Consider the following 11,619-nt stretch of genomic DNA (forward strand, 5'->3'; position numbering starts at 1 on the left):
AAATCGGATAGGGATGAACGAGTTTAAGAGTTTTTAAGAGTTTTAAGAGTTTTTAAGAGTTTTAGCCAAATGCTTTATAATATAGTATAGATATAATAGAAATTGGTCTTCAATCATCAAATCTTCCATCAATGTAATCCTCAAATTTGTGTTCTTTAAAGGTTAACAAGAGCCTCAAGGTCATGTTCATCATCGTCGTCAAATGTTGAGTGGGTGCCGTCGGTCTCAGTAGTTGGCGGCGGCGTTAGGTTTTGGGAGTATTCGTTTTCTTCCACTTCTTCAAGCTCCATCTCTAATGATGATGTGTTGATTTCTTTCATTGCTATTTAAATAGTCCTTCAAGCATACACGACACTCTGCAAACTACAGGCTAAGTCTTGTCCTCCGCATCAAAATGATTCTGCCACTAAGAGAAAAGACGGACTCCCAAGTACGGTACTAGTTTAGATTGTTAGTATATCATAGGCCACAATGCCCAAAACTGAAAATTGCGGTTGCTTTTCTTTAAACCATTCCAATAAAACAATATTTTCAAAATCATCGATATTCGAAAATGAGATGAAATTAATACACTTATACATATTTAGTTCACCTAAGTCAATATAAAATGTAGATTTTTTGCTCGTAAAATTTTGAACCTCGTTATCGTCAACGGTAGCGGCAACATGAGAGACCATTTTATAAGTAGGAGTTGTTTAAAAACAAGAGAAAGAGAACTCAAGTAGGAGATATTAAAAAACCGAAATCGAATATGAGCCGAAATCACGAATTATGGCGAAAGTTATGAACGTTTTTTGCATTTATGAGTTGACATCTTCATCCATACAACATAGGACTTATATATAGTGTAGATGGCCTAAAATAGACAAAAAAGTTAAAAAATGAAAAAAAAAACCCGTCTTATGATCATTCCCAATGGCTAAAAACGGCTATCTTTTCAAAAAAATCTTCCTGGTCCCGGCCCAGGTCCCACCATGCTTTTTGCTTGAAAATGTAACCAACGGTCTCGAACTATTCCTTACCGGTCACGGGCTCAGGCTGGCCGTGTTTGGCCATCTCTAGAATCAATTCCATTTTATGTGCAAACCAAACAACTAAAGAGATTTTGACAATAAAATTGAGGATCCCAGTTCTTTCATGTTCCTACAAACAAAACAAGACATATAACTTCTTCATTAATCCCAAATCAATAGATTTCACTCTTTAACATTTATATCTTTGCAATATATATCTACAAACATATATGGAGAATATTTAAGCATGTTCTCTATAAATGACAAACCAATAATTATTTTTGCAAGCTATTTTTAACATAAAAAAGAAATATCATGTGGGAATGAGGGTTAAGGTCTATGACATCTACAAACACCACATTTGCATATAATATATATTTTATTGCAAAGAAATACAGTTTATACCACAATGGTTCCACTAGTACATGGATTCTTATATGTACAAAATCTACATATGAAAATTTCCAAAATAAAGTCCTGTACTATCACATGTATATTCAAAATAAGCAATCTCAAGTAAGAAAAATAATTATATTTTCCCCTTCCCCTTAATATCCCTGGACCCCGCAGTTCCTGCATTCAGGGATGGACCCAGATTTTTTTTCAAACGGTGGCACCGTTTAACTATAAGAAAAAGATATAGGGAAAAAATTTCAAACAGTGGCACCATTTGACTATAAGAAACAAATGTACAAAGTTTTTTTTTTCAAATGGTGGCACCATTTGGCTAAAAAAATGTCATTAACAGGATTCAAACTCGGGTCTGGGGTGGAATAAAAGTTTTGCAAACAAACTCTACCAAATAAAACTTGTTCTCATTGTAGTTTCAAAATACATACGGTAGCACATAACAAATTAATACGGTTGCACCTTTCACGAACATAAACTTTTTTACCCTTCGACGGAGGAATAATATGGTGGCACGTGCCACCATATTCTCTACTCCAGGTCCGTCCATTCCTGCATTGCGTATTTTTAAAACAGAAAATGAGGGTTAGACCAGAAGGGTCTTGTGAGTAAATCCCTTCTTTGCATATGCAGGATGTTAAACACCAAAATTTGTTAAAATAACTTTACACAGAAATAGTTGCCTTTCAGCCCAATAATACAATCCCAATATGATCAAAATAAGATCAACATTTAACATCATCCCATAATCCAAATGCACCCTTCTAAAACCCAGAGCTCAAAATAGAACTCTATCTCAATAGGCCAAAGCCCCTTTGAGTCAACATGCCAGAGCTCATCTGGTTCTACTAACAGAGCCTCCTCTGCCTGACCAAACAGAGCTTCTGGTGTTACTAACCAGAGCCTCTGTATCTAAGTAAATCAATGATCAACCAGAGGTCCTCTGGACTAAATACAACCTTAGGTCCAGAAGAGCACAACATAATTTAAAAAGACAACAAAACTAGAATCAGAGCTCATCTGACTCTTAAACTTTGTTTATAAATAATTTTGATGAAAAGATAATTTTAAAGAATAAAACATAAAACTTAAACTGCAGAGCTTCTATATGAAACATATAGAGCTTTTGATTTATAAATTCCCAAAGTATCAAAAACCCTTTTTACATAACCAGAGGTCCTCTGGTCCTTGTGTACAACCAACCAGAGCCCCTCTATATGTATAAAAATATTGATAGAAAGTTTTAGGCAATAAATGCCTCTCATGACAAATCATTTTTCCCATTCTCAATAACATCTAAATTATTATTTCTAAAAAGAACTATATCTCTAATTCATCAAGTCACAAAGAAATGTTGATTTAGAGTTATTGTATCTAATTAGTGACAATAACAAGAGTTATAATAATATCCACATATGATAATGCATCCCTTATTCCAAGTATACCTCTCCTTGATATGCCACCCTTATTCCTCCATTAAAATATGGTTACTTGCTAGAACAGACATAAGTCACCACGTCTGGAAGTACCGATCACCCAGTTCCAAGCCAGAACAGACAAATGTCATCACGTCTGGGGGAACTACCTCTCAAAATAAGTTTCATACCAAAACAAACTTACGTCACCACGCTTGGTAGAAACATTTCCCAAAATCCAGTTCCATACCAAAACAGACTTATGTCACCACGCTTGGTAGGAACATTATCTTTTCACTTTAAAAGATATAAAATACCCCTTTTCACAATAACAAATTTAAACCCAAATAATTGTTAAATTGTGAAAAATATCAAGAATTTCAAACACTTAACACTTTGTACGAAAAATGTATATCCGGACAGGCTATCTGGACAACACATATCCGGACAAGCTTGACCAGATTCCAAATTCGGACAACACTTTGATAAACACTGAAACCCAATCCGGAAGACGTGTTAAACGAATGGGAATGCGTATCCGGACGACACGCTAGCCGGACTAGGAACGTCCCCAGGCGGCACTATGGCCGGTTTAGCATTTCAAATATTTCACTAACACCTTGTCCGGTCAACATAGTGACTGAATACCCCCTAATCTGGACAACACTATGTCCAGTAATAAACTCTAATCTGGTCAACTTAATTTTAAGAACAAGAACAAAATTTCAATATACAACAATTGGAATTGTATGCAATAAGATGTTTAAAACCACTCACCTTATGCAATTACTTTGGTTTTGAACAAGATGAAATTGCAAGACCAAATTTGCTTCTCCGGATAGCAAACAAACACAACTCTCTCTCACTTCTCCAAAAATTTCCAAAAGAGGCAAAGACCTTTGCCTTTACCCAACACTCAATATTTATACTTTCCTAATATGGAAAGTCGGCCACACTCCCCCCCCCCACATGCATGCAGTCATCTAAAACCACACATGCATGCATATGAATTCATACACACACATGCACATATTATTTCATATTCATGTATACATATGTATGATCATAAAATCACATACATTTCCACATATATTTAACATCATGCATATATTTAAATATGCATATGTACCCACATATTATACATATATTCTCATGTACGAAAATACACATACTCACATATTTAACTCATGTAAAAAATTAATCACATAATAAATACCTCGAGTGATAACCAGGACCCGGTTATCAGATAAGGTAAGAATCGTAGGAAGAGATCTAGACCCTTGATCACTTTTAATCTCAAACCCACCTACGAATCATGCTTGATCCGAGGATTGGTCCAAGGATTGATCCGGTACATCTCGATTCATCTCATCTCGGTATATCTCGTCCTAATGTGCATCCAAAGATGAAAAAAACCCTTCTTAGACTTCTCATCTTAACTATACTTTTCAACAAAATCCAACTCTTTCAGCATATATTATGACTTTATTGGATGTTAACGGATGTAAAGAAAAATGTAGTTTAGTTATCTGAATATCAAATATTCACCTCAACAAGGGTGTCGAATGCCGATAATAGATTTTGACCATTACTTTGCTAAGTCGGTGATCAAAATATTTTTCTAAAACATCTTCGGAATTTAAAACTAATTTTAATATTATTAGAAAAAAAAACGATTTTATATTAATATTCACTAAATTTTGGAAAATTCTTGAACATTTTTTAATAAATAAACAATCGTACTTTTTAAAATTGATTTCCTTCATTCTTTTAACCTAAAAAAGTTACATTAACTGTTTAATATAAGTTCGATGGTTTATTTATATATATATATTTTAAAATTCAGGGTTTTAATCAGTTAAAATATGAAAGTTTAATGGTTTTTTTATTATAAAAAAATAGTCCAGGAACTTAATTATTTAAAATGAGAAAGTTTAATGGTTCTTTCATTTAAAAAAAATAGTTTAATGTTACATTTATCAAAATAAAAATTGCACTAAAATGAAATATTTGATTTGGGATGTTGTCCAATTGTTTTGCTACTTAATTTTGTTAAACACCGATTCTTCGTGTTCAAAAGAAATACTTGACCTCAAAACTGAATTAATTTTTAATCGAATAAACGAAAGACTAAATTCTAGAAATCGTCTCGGTGGTTCAGGTTTGTTTTGCTTTCCGTCACCATAAATCATTTATTTTGATCATGTTGGCAATAATTATAAATTGTATTTATAATTATAAATGAAGGATGACATTTAGAAATGCTTAATTGGGGTGAGAAGCGTAAGAAGAGATCTCCACCCTTGGATGCACATTAAGATGAGATGCACCGGGTCAATCTCCGTATCAAGTGCAATTGATGGGTGAGTTTGGGATTAAAAGTGATCAAAGTTTCAAATCTTTTCTTGCGCTTCTCACCTTAACTTTCTTTCTCACACGATCCTATGATAAAGTTTGATGACTCAATCAACCAACAAACTTGTGATCATTATTATTGTCCACGTTATGTTTGTTTATCCTTGATGTCTATATTGGACACGAAACATGGTGGTGTCATCCCTGCTATGTTTATTCTCTAGTTTCTCGATTCTTGAATATATTGATATAACAAATATTGGTATCACATACTAACTATCTGAGTATGCATGCATTTCCTCAGTATCATTCAATTAAGGTGTCCAGAGACATTGCTCCCGTCATACAGGGCAAATCCTATCTTAACACGTACTACTACCATGCGGTACATGACATACCTAACCACTAATATGTCATCGCGTTACGAAATGATAAGAGTCAGTGCCAAAATTAGCCACACACAAAGTTTGTTATATGTTCTCAAGTCAAATGACTATCTGTACAATGACCACATGAGAGATATTTATGACACTCATATTACATCCAACGCTGTTCTCATAGCACGTCACATCTGATACACAAGATCCCTATCTTGTTTCCATATGTGGATTTCCATATATTTATATGAATCTCTATATATGGTATGCATTATTGTATTTACTTCAACCAATATTCAAATTAATACTTGATCAGGGACATTTTAGAATACATTAATGTCTTTATTTAAATAATCACATGAAAAAATTTGTCCACACACACAACCACCATATGATTGGATTTTGGGTATACACTAACATTTGTGTGGTCTTAAGAGAGCAAGAAAGTATTCTCTTGGTAATCGGTTTTATGGAGTATTTTACCATTAGCAAGACACAACACTGATCTTGTATTTAAATATCTTTATTAGTTGGTTATGAGTTACTTTTATAAAGTTCAAACATATTAATGAGTTGTATATATGTAATAATAATGAAGTTGCAAATGTTGTATAATATAGTAAAAATATTATATGAATATACTGACATGTGAATACATTCGTGATTGAAAATTTTAAAATCGGGTTAAAGGAAAAACCAAATTGAATAACAGTCAATGGAAATAATGAATCTGTAATTCTGATTAATCAAAAGCTCTTTAAATAGGGATGAGTTATAAATAAGTAACTACGATAGATATCAGTTTTAATCTATCTCTAATAAGTTTATCTCTATTTATATCGTCATATCCTTTAGAAGATAACACATTTATCCTACAACACCCCTTGTGCCGAGTCAAAGGAGTGATGATGCACAATTGTTACCTCGTTAAAACCTTACGCCAAAATAAAAACCTAGTGGAGAAAAGTTAAAATAGGACGAAGGAAAGTAGAATATGCTTGATTCACTTAAATCTAGAGAAAATTCAAAGCTCTAGGTATTCACAAAACGTTCCATATATTGAATCTACGGAAGTGTTTAGCGAAAACGACTATTTCAGTGCCGTTATAGGATGTACAGGTGGATGAGAAGTTGAATTTTGTTGAAGAGATGAAGGCAATTGTTGATCGAAAGATCAAAAAGTTGAGGAACAAGGAAATTGTGTTAGCGAAGGTGCATTGGATGTTCCATAAAAGGCAAGATGCAACATGGAAACCCGAGTTAGAGATAGAGGCCAAATATCCCCAAATGTTTGCTTAGAGGAATTTGGGGGACAAAATTATTTTATGAGGGGTAAGTTCTGATAACCCAAGTTCCATTTTTGTATCTATTTGAAATTGGAGGGTATTAAAATGTGACACTAATTGTAGGGACTATAAGTGTAACTTGGTGAGTAAGGGGGTGAGTCTACACTCTCCTTTCATTTTAATCGATTGAAATTCTGAGTTGCGTATGTGATCGTTCAGAAATGAGTTGTAGATAAGGAGCAAATTGAAGATATGAAGGAGATCAAGAGATTTGGAACTTCTATCTCAGGTGAAACTATCACTCCTTAATGTTTCCTATTCTATTGGTGAGATATCAATTTGGTACTAGGGTTCTATCTGTTGTTTCATTGATTGATAAATTAAGGAACTGAATTATGGAGTAGAAACTCCTTTCAATGTGGAGCTATATCTAGAGTTTGGTCTAAACCAATCTCATATGCTATTTTGAGGTGCAATCATTCATATCTCCATAAATCCAATTGATCATATCGATTGTTGGTTAATTCAGATTAGAGAGGATGTGGGAAGAATTACATGTTAATCCTAAAGTAGTTATGCATCTTATTATGGTAGAAATCGATGAGGATTGAGAGTAGTGCAACTCGAGCAGGGACGGTGTAAGGGACATAGAGTCCCGTGGGTTGTCTCGCAATCTAGGTGGCGTGTCAGGTCGCTTAACCCACTACGCGTTGAAATTCAACTTTTGCTTGGTAGGTAATTTGGCTTGTACTTTAGGCACCTTGGGTAGTTAATAGTGGACCTATGAGAGTTATAATTGGAGTAATAACTTGCCCGCTTTTGACCCAAATTCAGGGGTTCGATTGGTGTGAACGTAACTTAAGGGTGCATATTTAGGTTTGGATCATAAGGTGAGTTTCCTCCTATTGTTTTTGTGGTAAATGATCACTTGCTAGCTATGTTGATATTGCTTATGACTTTGACTTCATGTTCTTGGCTTTATAATCTAGAATTACTAATTATAAAGTGTGAGTTCTTTATGCGTGTGTATGTAAAGTGGAGTCTTAATCAACAGGAGGTGTGTACCCAATTAGAGTACATGAATTCGTTTTATGTAGCTCATAATAAGGGCATGGGTGTAGCCCAATGAGTTTGGTGTACGTGACCATAGGTGTGATCAACCGTTACAACGTGTGTCCGTGTGTTTTAACTTACAAGCGTGATGATTTGATGTTTTCAATTATGTTATATAACCATTGCTTACTGTGTGAACTATCGTGTTAGAGGGAATTCGCTAGATCTTTTGGTCCAACTCTCGCTTTTATAAACTGAAAACATTTTTCACGAAAATATCATGTCGAAAGCTCTAGCAAGGGCAAAGAGAAGGTATGAGCTTTGAGGCATGAAGCTAAGCTATCTTTCTAGTTGGAATTCTGCCTTAGACTTGAGCTAAGATTTTGTAATAAATCTTAATAGTATTACTTTAATTTTCCGCTGCAACTCTTGAGATAAAATTGGGATTGTGGACCATTATTTTAGTAATTGTACTTGTCGGTTTGGCAAAGTTATGGCGTTGATTGTTATTTGCCTATTTTGAGTTTGTGGTCCTTAAAAGCCAGAGGAGCTCTAGGTAATCCCGCATAATGGGATACGAGGACTTTGAGAATCTCGCACAGAATGATACGGGGACCTGACTGGTTATGCACCATGGGTGGCGAGACAGATTTATAAACTCTTATTGATTTATGATATTTTAGTTTTGTTTTATAAAAAGATAAGATATTTGTATAATTACAAATATGGTTTTAAAACAAGTTTTTGGTGATTTTCACCCTATAATTGCAAAAAAAAAAAAAAAAAAGATTTATCATTAGACCTCAAGGTCTAACTCTCATTTTGTGTTTAAAAAATGTGTATTGCAGGTCAGGCTATGACCAGGAATAAGAGGAAGGGGGAAATGTGAAAATTTTCTTTTATGTTTACATGGTTATGAAGAACAACATGCTATCTGTTGCATTTTTAAGAATACTTCTTTTAAATACAAGTTATGTACAAGAATAATATGTTTGGTTGTAATTTCTGTAATATAGCTTCTTGTACTGTTGGGCCCGAATGTGTAGTATATGTATTTCTTGATATACGAAATACATGGTTATATGCAAATGTGGATCTTGGGGTGTTACATTGTTCATGTACATGAGTACGTGACACTACAACACAAACGTTCAAGGAAATTGTAGAGGACTTCAAGGCCATGAAAGATCGACAGGTTCCACTTTTGATTAGTGATGTTTGGCATTTTCATATTTGACGTCTAGTTTTAGAGTTTTACTATGTTTTAACTTTGGATAGTGTGATTTTTGTATTTTTGAAAATATATAATACAATAGGTACGACCTCTACAGTTGGAAAGCTTGTGTTCCGCCCTTGGATTTCAGATAAATTGATTTTTAATTTAACGCTAAAAGTCACAAACCTTGAACTATTTTTAATTTATAGCAGACAAAAAACATGGACTTTCATTTATCTTCACTAACATTCATCTTCATCTTTATCTTTACTTTCAACCACTTTCACATGCATAAATTTGTTAAAGTTTCAGTCATTCATCATAATTAGGTAAAAATGGTTTTTTTTTGTTAACCTGGATATCCAACCCGCTATGCGAGTCGACTAATCTCAGGGCGACCACCTGCTTTGCAGATAGCCCGGAGTCATCGCATTTGAACCTTCGTGGCCACAAGGTGATTTTTATTCCTCATTGGATTTAAACCTGAGACCTCTTGATACTTTTGACATTTGGAGCCAAGTTCAAACCAATCAGGCACCACCCTTATGGTTGTAAAAATGGTAGTTAAGGTAAATAAAGAGTATATATAGGGGGAGGGCTTAAATGAGAAGCCCCAATTTGTTTGAGATTGTGAGAAGAGATCTCAACCATTAAATGAGATTTTTCAATGATCAAGATCTTAAGAGGAAAATATGTAAATATAGACAAAACTATGACTAATTTAAGAACCTAAGGAAATTTAGAGGAGTATTTTGGAATTTTTATATAATTAAATCATTAATCAAAGCAATTGAATCACTAATCTAACTCCCTTTTCAAAATATTTACCCACTTTCTTTTTTAAATAAAAATTAGGTTTCTATCTGAAATATAATCAATATTTTATTTAAATATATCATACTAATAAACTAGAATTTCATTTTATTTAATTCAAGATTTATGATGATATATATATTTTTTAAGATTCACACATTAATCTTAAACTGATTCAAAATCTCGATTATAAGATGTACATTTATTCATGTACAAGTTATATCAAGATTTACACGTGCATCTATGTTAGGATTCACATGTTTACATATAAATCTTAAATTGATTCGGAATCTCGGTTATTGTTTTAAATTGATTCACATACAAGTTATGATTAATATTATTTTACGAATTTATATCAGGATTCACATGTGAATCTATGCTATAATCACAATGTGTTATGATCTTACATGAACATTTAGTTTTACGTGTGAGGAAAGAAATAAAGAGAGAGAGATACGCATTGAATTCCCAAAAAAGTGCATTAATTTTTGTTTAATAAATAATGACAATTATAACATGAATTATTTAATCAAATAATAATATTAATTATTTTAAATTAGTGGGTTATGATGGATTATAAATCTCATAAATTTCGGAGGTTCTTAAATGATAAAACCTATATATATATAGTTTATTTCAAATACAACCTATCGTATTTGTACAACCAATGTAACCCAATAAATTAAAATATTTATGGAAATGATTAACCTATATATATATATAGGGAAGATCAAATGTTAACCATCATTTTTGTGTTAACTTTGAAAACCCTCTCAACCAATCAAATTCCATTATTCTTATAGGTTTATGTCTTGTTCATTTTACTCTTACAAGGGTATTGTAGTAAATTGAATTCATTTGTAACCCCCAAACAATTAATGGGGAGTTACAAACAAACAAATCTCAAAGAATATGCATTCATATTATTAATTTTTTTTACTATTGATCTTCCATGTTCATTCTTGTATGAATTCCTAAATCGCATAAACCGTGATTAATTTGAACACAAATGAACCGTGAACACAATTTGAACACAAATGAACAACTGTGAACACAATTTGAACACAAATGAACCATGAACACAATTTGATCAATACCGAAAATTGTGTTCACGGTTCATTTGTGTTCAAATTGTGTTCACGGTTGTTCATTTTTATTCATTGATCAATACCGAAAATTGTTACTACCATGTTTCTTATGCGATTTAAGAATTCATACAAGAATGAACATGGAAGATCAATAGTTAAAAAAAATAAAAAAAATAATATGAATGCATATTTTTTGGGATTTGATTGTTTGTAACTCCCCATTAATTGTTTGGGGGTTACAAATGAATTCAATTTACTATAATACCCTTGATAAGTGTATTTTTTCTTCCCAAAATGCCCCTTCACTAGGCCTCATTAAAATTCAAACTTAATTTTTTTTTTATTGATTAATCTTAACCGTTGATTATAGAATTGCATGGCCAAGATCAATTAATAAGGTTAACACAAAAACGATGGTTAACATTTGATCTTGGCCCTATATATATATATTTCGTTTCAAATGCAATTCATCACATTTGTACAACCAATGTAACCCAATAAATTGAGATGTTTATGAAAATGATGAGAGTTCATTTATTATGATTTGAATATTTATGGAATATGAATATAGTTCATTAATTATGATCAATACTTT

This window comes from Cynara cardunculus (genome assembly GCF_001531365.2).
Source record: "Cynara cardunculus var. scolymus isolate 2C chromosome LG 4, CcrdV1, whole genome shotgun sequence".
In the NCBI taxonomy this organism is placed as follows: Eukaryota; Viridiplantae; Streptophyta; class Magnoliopsida; order Asterales; family Asteraceae; genus Cynara; species Cynara cardunculus.